Here is a 9,822-nt window from a genome sequence, read left to right on the forward strand (position 1 = left end):
TCAAGAAGAGAACATGTAATGTGCTATTCACAAAAATTTGGCTCACTACAATATGTAATGTGTTGTTTTTACAAAATGTTCTTTGGATTTCTAGTCCAAGGAATCTTCCTTATGGTGGCCTCCTCTTTTCTTATTGGGCTCTTTCTTGGAGTGTTTGGCTCTTTCTTCTACTCTTCTTCCTTTTTTTCCTTCATGGGCCCTGGCTCTTTTGGTGTCTTCTTCTACTTTTCTTCCTCCTTCTTCTTGGGCTTTGACTCTTCTAGTGTCCTCTTCTACTTAGTTTTTGTCTCCTTCTTCTGCTCGCTTTTGGCACGTGCTTGTATTTTTCTAGAGCTCTTTTTGGTGGAAACGGGCTTCTTTGCCTTCTTCTCTTCCTTTGGAGTCATAGTAAACTCTTATACCTTGGGCTTCTCTTCCTCTCCATTTTCTCTTTTTTGTGGGTTTTCCTTGTTGCCATCTGTGGTTCCTGTACTGTTCCTTTGGCCTCTTTGGCCCTTTGGGGTTTCCTTTGGTGTTGTTGTGTGTAGTGGTATGTAGAAACTAACCTTATATCTAATCATCTTGGTCCTAGCCAACCAAAAATGGTTGTGGGTGTAGTAGTTTCTATTGATATTTCCAACAATGTTGAGTGTGTTATCCCTCAATAAGAGGATTTCAAGTAATAGCTATATATATATGGTCATAGGCTTACCGTTATACTCTTTCTTGGGTTGCAATAGGTGAAGTCAACCATTGGGGTATATGCATGAATAGGTGGCAATAGATACCTACTTTTGGGGCTAGTAGCAAGAGGGTGGGATGTTTGATAGCTAGGTAAGCAAGAATATATGAGAATTGATGCAAAAGCTTCACCCTTTTGAAATTTTAGGACTTCACTACGTGTATGAAAGTAGTGGGGGCCAGCATCTTATCACGCAATCATGAAGCCTGCTCATCGAAAATTGTATAGGATGGGCAATGTTGATGGCTAGGAAACTCCTCCAGTTGAAGCAAAGATCAACATGGATGAGGAAGAAAACTTGTTCTCCATCTCCCTCTCCTCCACTCTCATACATGTCCACACCATAGACATCCTCTCCTCCACTTTCAGACAAGCCCACACCATCAACATCCTCTTCCAGGAAAAGGACAAAGAAGGTGTTCACTACTCCCTCATGCAAGGCCTCCACTCCTTCAAAGATGAATGGCAGATGTTTTGTCACTCCCAACAAAGAGATACTAATGCAATCATTCATACGTTTTAAATAATGTTCTTAGCCTTATGTATTATTAGTGCATTCATGTATTTTACTATTGGGTTTTCTACACATAGTACTGTTGTTTCCAAGGTCCATAATCTTATAGTCTTGCTTTGAAGAAACCCAGGTTAGACGCTAGATGTTTTTTCATGCATTCAGGCTCCATATGCTTATATGCATGCATTCAAGCTTGCATTGAAATCCCAGGGTAGAGGCATGCAAGCATGCATTGAAGAATACATGTCTATGCTACATGTTTGTGCATTCATGCAAGTTTAATTTTTATTGGTTGGTTGCCCATGTATTCATGTCTTAGCTTTTACCTTGTACTTTACACGGCAAGATGCGCTAGTGCACTCCTTATGTACCTTTTGAAAGGAAGACAATTTTTTGCATGAAAAAGCCCAAGCACATAGAGTATAGTACCTTCTCAAGTTCAAAGTGGATGCACTTTCCTTGCCTAAGGCATATTTCACAAACAAAGAGTGGTTGAGATGCTTTACAGAGGTGCCAAAGAGGGACAGTAAAGTAATGTACTGAAGCCAAACTTCTAGAACAAGTTTTATACATTGTTTACATGTGTGTATTAGGAACCTCCAAGAAATTATGATATGGAGGTGACTAAAGAAGTTGCCAAGGGATTTTTATATGAGCCATTGAAGCGATAGGTTGATTGGGCTTTGTTTTTGGAGAGTATGATCAAAAATACGGATGCAACCAAATTGCAGGCAAAGAAGTAGAGATGGGTAAGTTTTCCGTTCCTCCTATGCCCCTTAGTGTTCTTGACAAATGACAAGGACTCCACATCACTTGGAGGCAAGACATGAAACTTTTGAGCTCTAGAGTGGATGATGTGGATAAGTTTTTTATATTTGGTCCACCATCTCTTGCGGATCTAGATACTATTTACAACATGGTTGAAAGCAAGCATGCTTTGGAATTGTCAGGATGTAACAAAGCTACCAATATGATTGAATTGCATAAGGTAGATGTGCACCAAGATGAGGGTGCCAATCTCATAGTGGACACACTGAGACGGCAATTGAAGGATGCAAAGGCTAAACTGGAGGCTACATTATAGAATACAGAAGACAACATGGATGTTGTGGATGTAGATGCAATGCAATGCATGTGGAGCATATTAAAAATACTATCGACAGATTGTCACTTACAATCTAAACATTGCAAGGAATTGTTGGGGACAAGGCATCCGTTGAGGCTATGGCTAGGACTCAAGAGAAAAGATATTTAGCACAAGAAAAAGAGGACTATGCCCGTGAGAAAATGGATGAGCTTTCATCGTTTTGGTCAAGATAGAGATTAAGGTCTTGTTGGTGCTCTCAGCTTGGCCATTTGCTTGTGGATAATAAGGTGTGGACTTATGGTGAGCTATGATGAAGTTGGTAGTGAGTTCTTTTATCAGTCCATTTATAAAATGAGTGCCATTGTCACTCACAATCTCAAAGAGACAACCAAATCTTGTAATAATGTTCTCAAAGAGAAACTTGGAAGTTGACCTTGCATTAGCCTTAAGTGTTTCCTTGGCTTCCGTCCACTTTGTCACATAGTCAGTGGCAACGATAATATATCGAGATTGAGTGCTACAAGCTGCCGGACAAATTGGGCCTACAAAGTCCAACCCCCATTTTTCAAATGGTTGAGTCACTTTAACAGGATGTAAGGGCATCTTATCTTTTCGTTGTGTGATCTTGTAACATTGGCATTCATCACATCCTTTTGCAAAAAGTGATGCATCTTTGAATAAGGTAGGCCACCAACAGCCTGATTGTAATACCTTTCTGGCTGTTAGTTCCCCTGAGAAATGTCCTCCAGCTATACCCATGTGGGCTTCTTGCAATATGTATAAATACTCATCCTCATGAGCACAACGTCTAAGAATATCATCCTTCCCTAACCTGTAGAGAGTTCCTACAATGAGAGAAGAATGTTCCTTCTTTCAATAGTTTTTGAGCTATGTCCTTACGAAGCTCTTTGAGTGGAAAACCGTTAACTAGAAAGTTCACAATCTTCTCACTCCATTCAGGTATGGATTTGACTAGGAATAGAGAAGTATCGGGTAATCCATCTTCGACTCCAGTAGGGGCTTCACCATTGGGTATGTGAGACAAATGATCCACCATTACATGTCTTTTACCAGGTCTCACCACAACGGTAAAATCAAACGCAAGGAGAATTAACAAACATCGTGTAATTCTTCCCATGGAGGCTTGATGATCCACATAGAAAACAAACTTGTTGGCAAGAAGGTAGTAGCAAAATTTCTTCATTGCATAAATCGTAGCTAAACCTTCTCGCTTTGTAGTGGTGTAGTTTCTCTCGACATCATTCAATTGACAACTTGCAAAGCTAATGGGGTAGTCCAGTTTATATTCTCCTAGTTCAGCTAGAATACACCCAATAGCAAATTCTGATGCATCAATATGCGCATGGAAATATATATTCCAATCGGGCACTCGTAAAATGGGAGTGCTTGTCAAGGTCTTTTTCAATGACTCATAAGCATGGTCACACTCCACGGTCCTGTGGAACTCAATAAGAAGCTTGTACAAAGGACGAGCTATCTCGGCAAAGTTTAAAATAAACCGTCGGTAATAACCAACATGGCCCATGAACCTTTGAACTCCTTTATAGTTTGTAGGCGGTGGCAATTCAACAATGGCTTTAATTTTGCTCTCATATGTGAAAATCCCATCTTTGGACACTATATGCCCTAAAATGACTCCATCTTTAACCCAAAATTGACATTTGAAAGGGTTTAAGGAGATGCAATATAATGTGCACTTCTCAAACACTTCTCGTAAGCATGATAGATGTTCTTTCCAAGAGGAATAAACACAAAGGTCATCTAAAAAAGCTTTGCAAAACTCCCTTAAATATTCTATAAAAGCAGTGTTTATTAATCTTTGGAAGGTAGTAGGGGCATTGGTTAAGTCAAAATCCATAACAGGAAATGCGAACACTCCAAATTCGGTTATAAAAGTCGTTTTAGTTTGGTCCTCTAGTGCAATTGTGATTTGGTTGTAGCCATAGTACCCATCTAAAAAGCTACGAGCTTCCTTCCTAGCAACTCTTTCAAGCACATGTTCTGAATATGGCAAGGGGTAATGGTCCCTCCTAGTGGCGGCAACCACAGCCCAGTGTCGGGAACTCCTCCTCATGGCCTTCGACCCTAACGAGCCCACCCTGGCTTGATTTGGTGGAGGTCAAATTCGGCTCTCTTCTCGGCCCAAGCCTCCATGCACGCGGGTCTTCGACCTCTTCCTCGGCTTGTCAAGTAGCTCTGCACACGCCGTGAAATCCGACCCCGGTTTTCATGTAGCATGCAAGTTCATGCCAAGAACTCCATGGCCTTCTTCTTCCCAAGGCCCTTGGCCACGCCTGTCCTTGCTCCTCCGCATGCAAGACATGCAAAAAGCTCCCCAAACGTGAGAGCCACGCCCTCCATAGCTCGCAAGAGAGAGATTGCCTTCCTCTTTGATCGAGAGAGAGAGAGAGAGAGAGAGAGAGAGAGAGAGAGAGAGAGAGATATTCTCCACGATTCTCCATGAACGATCGAGAGAGAGAAAGAGAGAGAGATGCACAAGCCATGCAAGGCCCCCTTCCTCCATAGCTCTCCCCCCTGAGCTCTGATACCAATGTTAGACAAGGGGAACTAGAACCTAGGATTCCACCACCCAACCACGCGCCCGGCGGCTATACAGAAAGCGAGAGGGAGAGTGAGAGCGATGGCAGCAGGAGTGTGAGGGGGAGTGTGTGAGGGTGTGTGAATAAGGGGGAGTGTGTGAGGGTGTGTGAGGGAGTGTGAGGGTGTGTGTGTGTGAATAAGGGAGAGAGAACTTGCTCTGAGATGGAGGCACCTGCATGGGCCTGCCAGAGCGCGAGAGAGAGATGGAGAGATGGTGAGCGAGCCCACCTGGCCAAGCCGACAGAGAGCGGGGGGGGGGGGCAAGGTCAACGGGTGGGGTTAGGGTGGCGGCTCGCCAGAGGAGGGGATGAGGGTGGTGTGTGGGTGTGTGTGCATATAGACAGTGAGAGAGAGAGGCTTCGTGCATGGTGGGTTTCTACACCGAGAGAGAGAGAGAGAGAGAGGGGGGGGGGGGGGGGGAAGAGAGAGAGGGTATGTGTGGGTGAATTAAGAGAGGGAGATATTCTACTCCATGCGCCCGCGGGGCCGCTTAGAGAGAGAGAGAGAGAGAGAGAGAGAGAGAGAGAGAGAGAGAGAGAGAGAGAGAGAGAGAGAGAGAGAGAGAGAGAGAGAGAGAGAGAGAGCGAATCGAGGGAGGGAGAGATAGTGAGAGAGAGAGAGAGAGAGAGAGAGAGAGAGAGAGAGAGAGATAGTGAGGAGAGAGAGAGAGAGAGAGAGAGAGAGAGAGAGAGAGAGAGAGAGAGAGAGAGTGCGCGGTGGCCCGTTGGTGGGAGGATAACAAGAGGGGAGAGAGGGAGGTCAAGGGAGTGTGGACGAGAGGGAAGAGGGAGGGGTGAGGTATGGCGGCCTACAGGTGGAGTATGGACGAGCGAGAGGTAAGAGAGAGAGGAAATAAAAAATGTGAAAGGGTGTGTGTGTATAAATAATGCAAGAGAGAGAGTGACTCTGGTTCATGCATGGCAGCCCGCCAGTGGAAGAAAGACAGCTACAACTTGGTTTATGCGCCTGCAAGGCTAGGTGACACAGGAGCAGGGATAAGAGAGATGGTGGTGGATTTGCGGAGCCGAGCAGGAGAGAGAGAGACCTCTGTCTTCTAGTGATAATGGAGAGAGGTGTGGCCAAATTGGTGGCGGCCCAATGTGGCCAAGCGTAGAAGGGGGTGGTGAATGTTAAAAAACATATTTTTATCGTTTTTTTCGATAATGTGCTCCTCCCTAATTGGGGTTGGTTCTTGCAGTTGTGGCTTTGAAAACCGGGGCTAATGATGGATAGTGACGGGCCATGGACAGGGGTGCCGCCAGAGCTGGGCCACATGGGCCGTGGCGGGGGTAGGGAAAAGAGAGAGAGAATTTGTGGCTCACCGATTGACCGGGGAATTGTCGAGTCCTCCGGTGTGTTGTCGTGCTTTGGGCAGAGGAAAGATAAACCTTTTTTCCTTTTTTTTCTTGATTTCTGAAAATCGGCTATCATTAGCCCTCCCCTTTTGGCTAGAGGCATTCATGTCTCTAGCCGTGACTTTGAATCTTCTTCAACTGATTTGTAGGACCTGATATCGAGTTGCCTTATGAACTAGCCATTCCATTTGGCCATTGGTGAGATTTCTGGGATATTCATGAATCTGCAACAGGTCCAGATGATAGCATGTTCCTTGGAATAGTGCGGGCTGATTAAATGAGAAGCCCATGGCTTCCAGAGCTTTATGCCGGTGTCCTCCTAGATCCCAAGTGAAGAATAGGATTATTATCTGCAGTGTCTGAACAATAAAATTTACATGCCAAATAGGACCAAATTTTTAACCACTAGTAGCGAGGGAAAAAATGAGCATCTTGGCTCCTGCAAAGGTAGAACTGAAGATTATGATTCCCAAGAGTGTGCCAAGAATCCACCATATATGGCCGCCTTGTTGGTGTGGTGAGCTCTAGTTGTCTTCAAAATCTTTCTTACTGCTGCGACTGGAAAAGTCATCAAGCATATCATGCTCCCCTTGGGTGTGCTCAAACATCTCAGCTATCTTTTCTGATGTTGATAGTAAGCCACATACCTTGCGGCTTAAATACAAGCGTAATCCACTTACCTCTCTCCAAATAGAGGATGCACTATTTGTAAAAAATTGCACCAAATTGGGAATGAGGCCTTCATTCTTGCATTCTATCAACCTTTTGTCTATCCATGGCTCCTTAACTTTTATCTCCATGCTGATCTTACCTCTATATGTCCTAGTGGTTAACCATAACCATAGGTCTGATGCATCCCATGCAAACACAATGTTGCGTGGTGGAGGAGTCTGAACATCCTTAAAAGGTTGGCAACATGTTGATCATCAAACTTACTCTAAACATCCTTACATAAATTGGAGGCATTACCCATGTCCAAGTTTATAACACCTTTCAGTAGACTAGAGGCATTACCTATCTCTAAGTCTATGACACTACACAATAAAGTCTTGCTCGGCTGCCAAGCCCTTGGAGAAATATCCAACTCCAAACCTTCTTACCCTTACTGCCCAATGTTGTCGATTGATTGCTTTGGTGCCTATTTCATCCAGGGTTAGAGATGTTCTCACATTTGTAACACAATTTTCTTGACTTACCTCCTTCACTGGGGTAGCATCTTTTTATTCTTTAACCTCTTGTTCCACTGCTTCAGTCCTTTGAACAGACTCCTCGCTTGATCCTTCTTCTGTTATCTTCATCTTGACCTCTTTTACAAGACCAATGACACTTGGTGTGCGCGTACCAATTGGTGGTGGGTGTAGGATGAGTGTAAGTGGTGATTGTGGCGGTGGTTGCATCGGTGGCTGTAGGACTTGAACTAGTGGGACTGGCTGTGGTGGCATGGCAATTAAACCTTGTTCCATGGGTAGAATTACACGATGGTTATTATTTCTTCTTGAGTTTGATTTTGCCGTTGTGGTGAGACCCGATAAAAGACAGGTCATGGCGGATCATTTGTCTCGCATACCCAATGGTGACCCTACTGGAATCGACGATGAATTGCCCGATACTTCCATATTCCTAGTCGAGACCATGCATGAATGGAGTGAGAAGAATGTGAACTTTTTAGTTAATGGTTTTTCACCCAAAGGATATAGCTCAAAAACTATCAAAGAAATGTGAACTTTATTCTCTAATTGCAAGAACTCTCTACAAGCTAGGGAAGGACGATATTCTTAGACGTTGTGCTCATGAGAGGATGAGTATTTATACATATTGTAAGAAGCTCACATGGGTATAGCCGAAAGATATTTTTCAGGGAAACTAATTGTTAGAAAGGTGTTGCAATCAGGCTATTGGTGGCCTACCTTATTCAAAGATGCATCACGTTCATCACTTTGTAATGAATGCAACGTTACAAGATCACACAACGAAAGGATAAGATGCCCTTACATCCTATTAAAGTGACTTAACCATTTGAAAAATGCGGTTTAGACTTTGTCGTCCCAATTAGTCTGGCAGCTCGTAATACTCAATCTTAATATATTATTGTTGCCACTCACTATGTGACAAAGTGGGTAGAAGCCAAGGCGACACACAAGGCTGATGCAAGGTCAACTGCTAAGTTTCTCTTTGAGAACATTATTACATGATTTGGTTGTCCCCTTGAGATTTTGAGCGACAATGGTACTCATTTTATAAATGGAGTGATAAAGGAACTCACAACAAACTTCATGATAGCCCACCATAAGTCTACACCTTATTATCCACAAGAAAATGGCCAAGCTAAGAGTACTAACAAGACTTCAATTTCTATCTTGACCAAAACAGTGGAAGCTCATCGCACAGATTGGGATTTGAAGCTGACATTAGCTCTATGGGATTATCGTACTGCTTACAAAGTGGCTAATAATTGTACACCTTTCAAGATGTTATATGGCCAAGAAGCAGTTATGCCATGGGAGTTTGTAATTCCTAGTCTTTGGGTAGCTTGACAAGAAGGTTGGGATGGAAACCCTTTAGTTGAGTGTTTATATATCCTTGAAGTCTTAGATGAAGAAAGACAATTGGCTATGCAAAATAAACTTGTGGAGAAAGATAGGAGAAAAAAATGGTTTGACCGTCATTTAAAGAACAAGAATATCATAACGTCCTTATGTATGGAGTGTGTATCGAGAAGAAAAAGTTAAAATATGCGAGAAAAAGACCATATAGATTATGCAAAATTGCCCCACAAGGTATCATTTGTGTGGAAACTCTTGATGGAGTTGAAATCATTGGATTCCTCAATGGGAGTAAATTTAAAAGATACTACCTTCAATCCAAGAGGAGCTACGTGCCATCCATCAAAATGGCAGGCAAGGCACAAGCAAAATTGAAAAGGATACAAGCTCAAGCTGAGACTAAGGAGCGACAACAACGTATTAGACGCCAAATAGAGGCCAACCTTGGAGTTACAAATGCATTTCAAGATGAGACAAAGGATGATTGGTTGGACTCTAACATACCTCTACGATACCCTATTGAGTTAAATAGCGCATATGGGAAAGTGCTATATAATGCCTTATTTGACACATGTGCTAAATATAATCTGCTATCATATGGTGTTAGTTAGGAAAGCCATCTCTATCTGAGAGTACCATCCAAGTCAAGGGTATCAACAAGAGAGAAAAAAAAGTTTTTAGAATCTAGCACACTTTTGTCAGTTATGACAAGAGGGTCGTATCTCAATACTTTTTTGGCATGCCTGTTGAAACTATGGAAGGCAATATAAACCTAGGATGCAAGTGGATGCTAGCGACCAAATGCACTATTCATTGGGGGATTGACAATGTCACAACACAGATACCAACTCTTAGCCCTGTCACTCAAGCGATAGTCCCAGAGATATCACCTCCTGAGGAAATACAACCCAAAACATTGCATGTCCAAGGGGTTGAACCATCTGAAGATATAGCCCAACCCTCTAGAGCGTCAACTTCTG

The sequence above is a fragment of the Adiantum capillus-veneris genome, chromosome 26 (genome assembly GCF_014529385.1).
Source record: "Adiantum capillus-veneris isolate H3 chromosome 26, ASM1452938v2, whole genome shotgun sequence".
NCBI lineage: Eukaryota > Viridiplantae > Streptophyta > Polypodiopsida > Polypodiales > Pteridaceae > Adiantum > Adiantum capillus-veneris.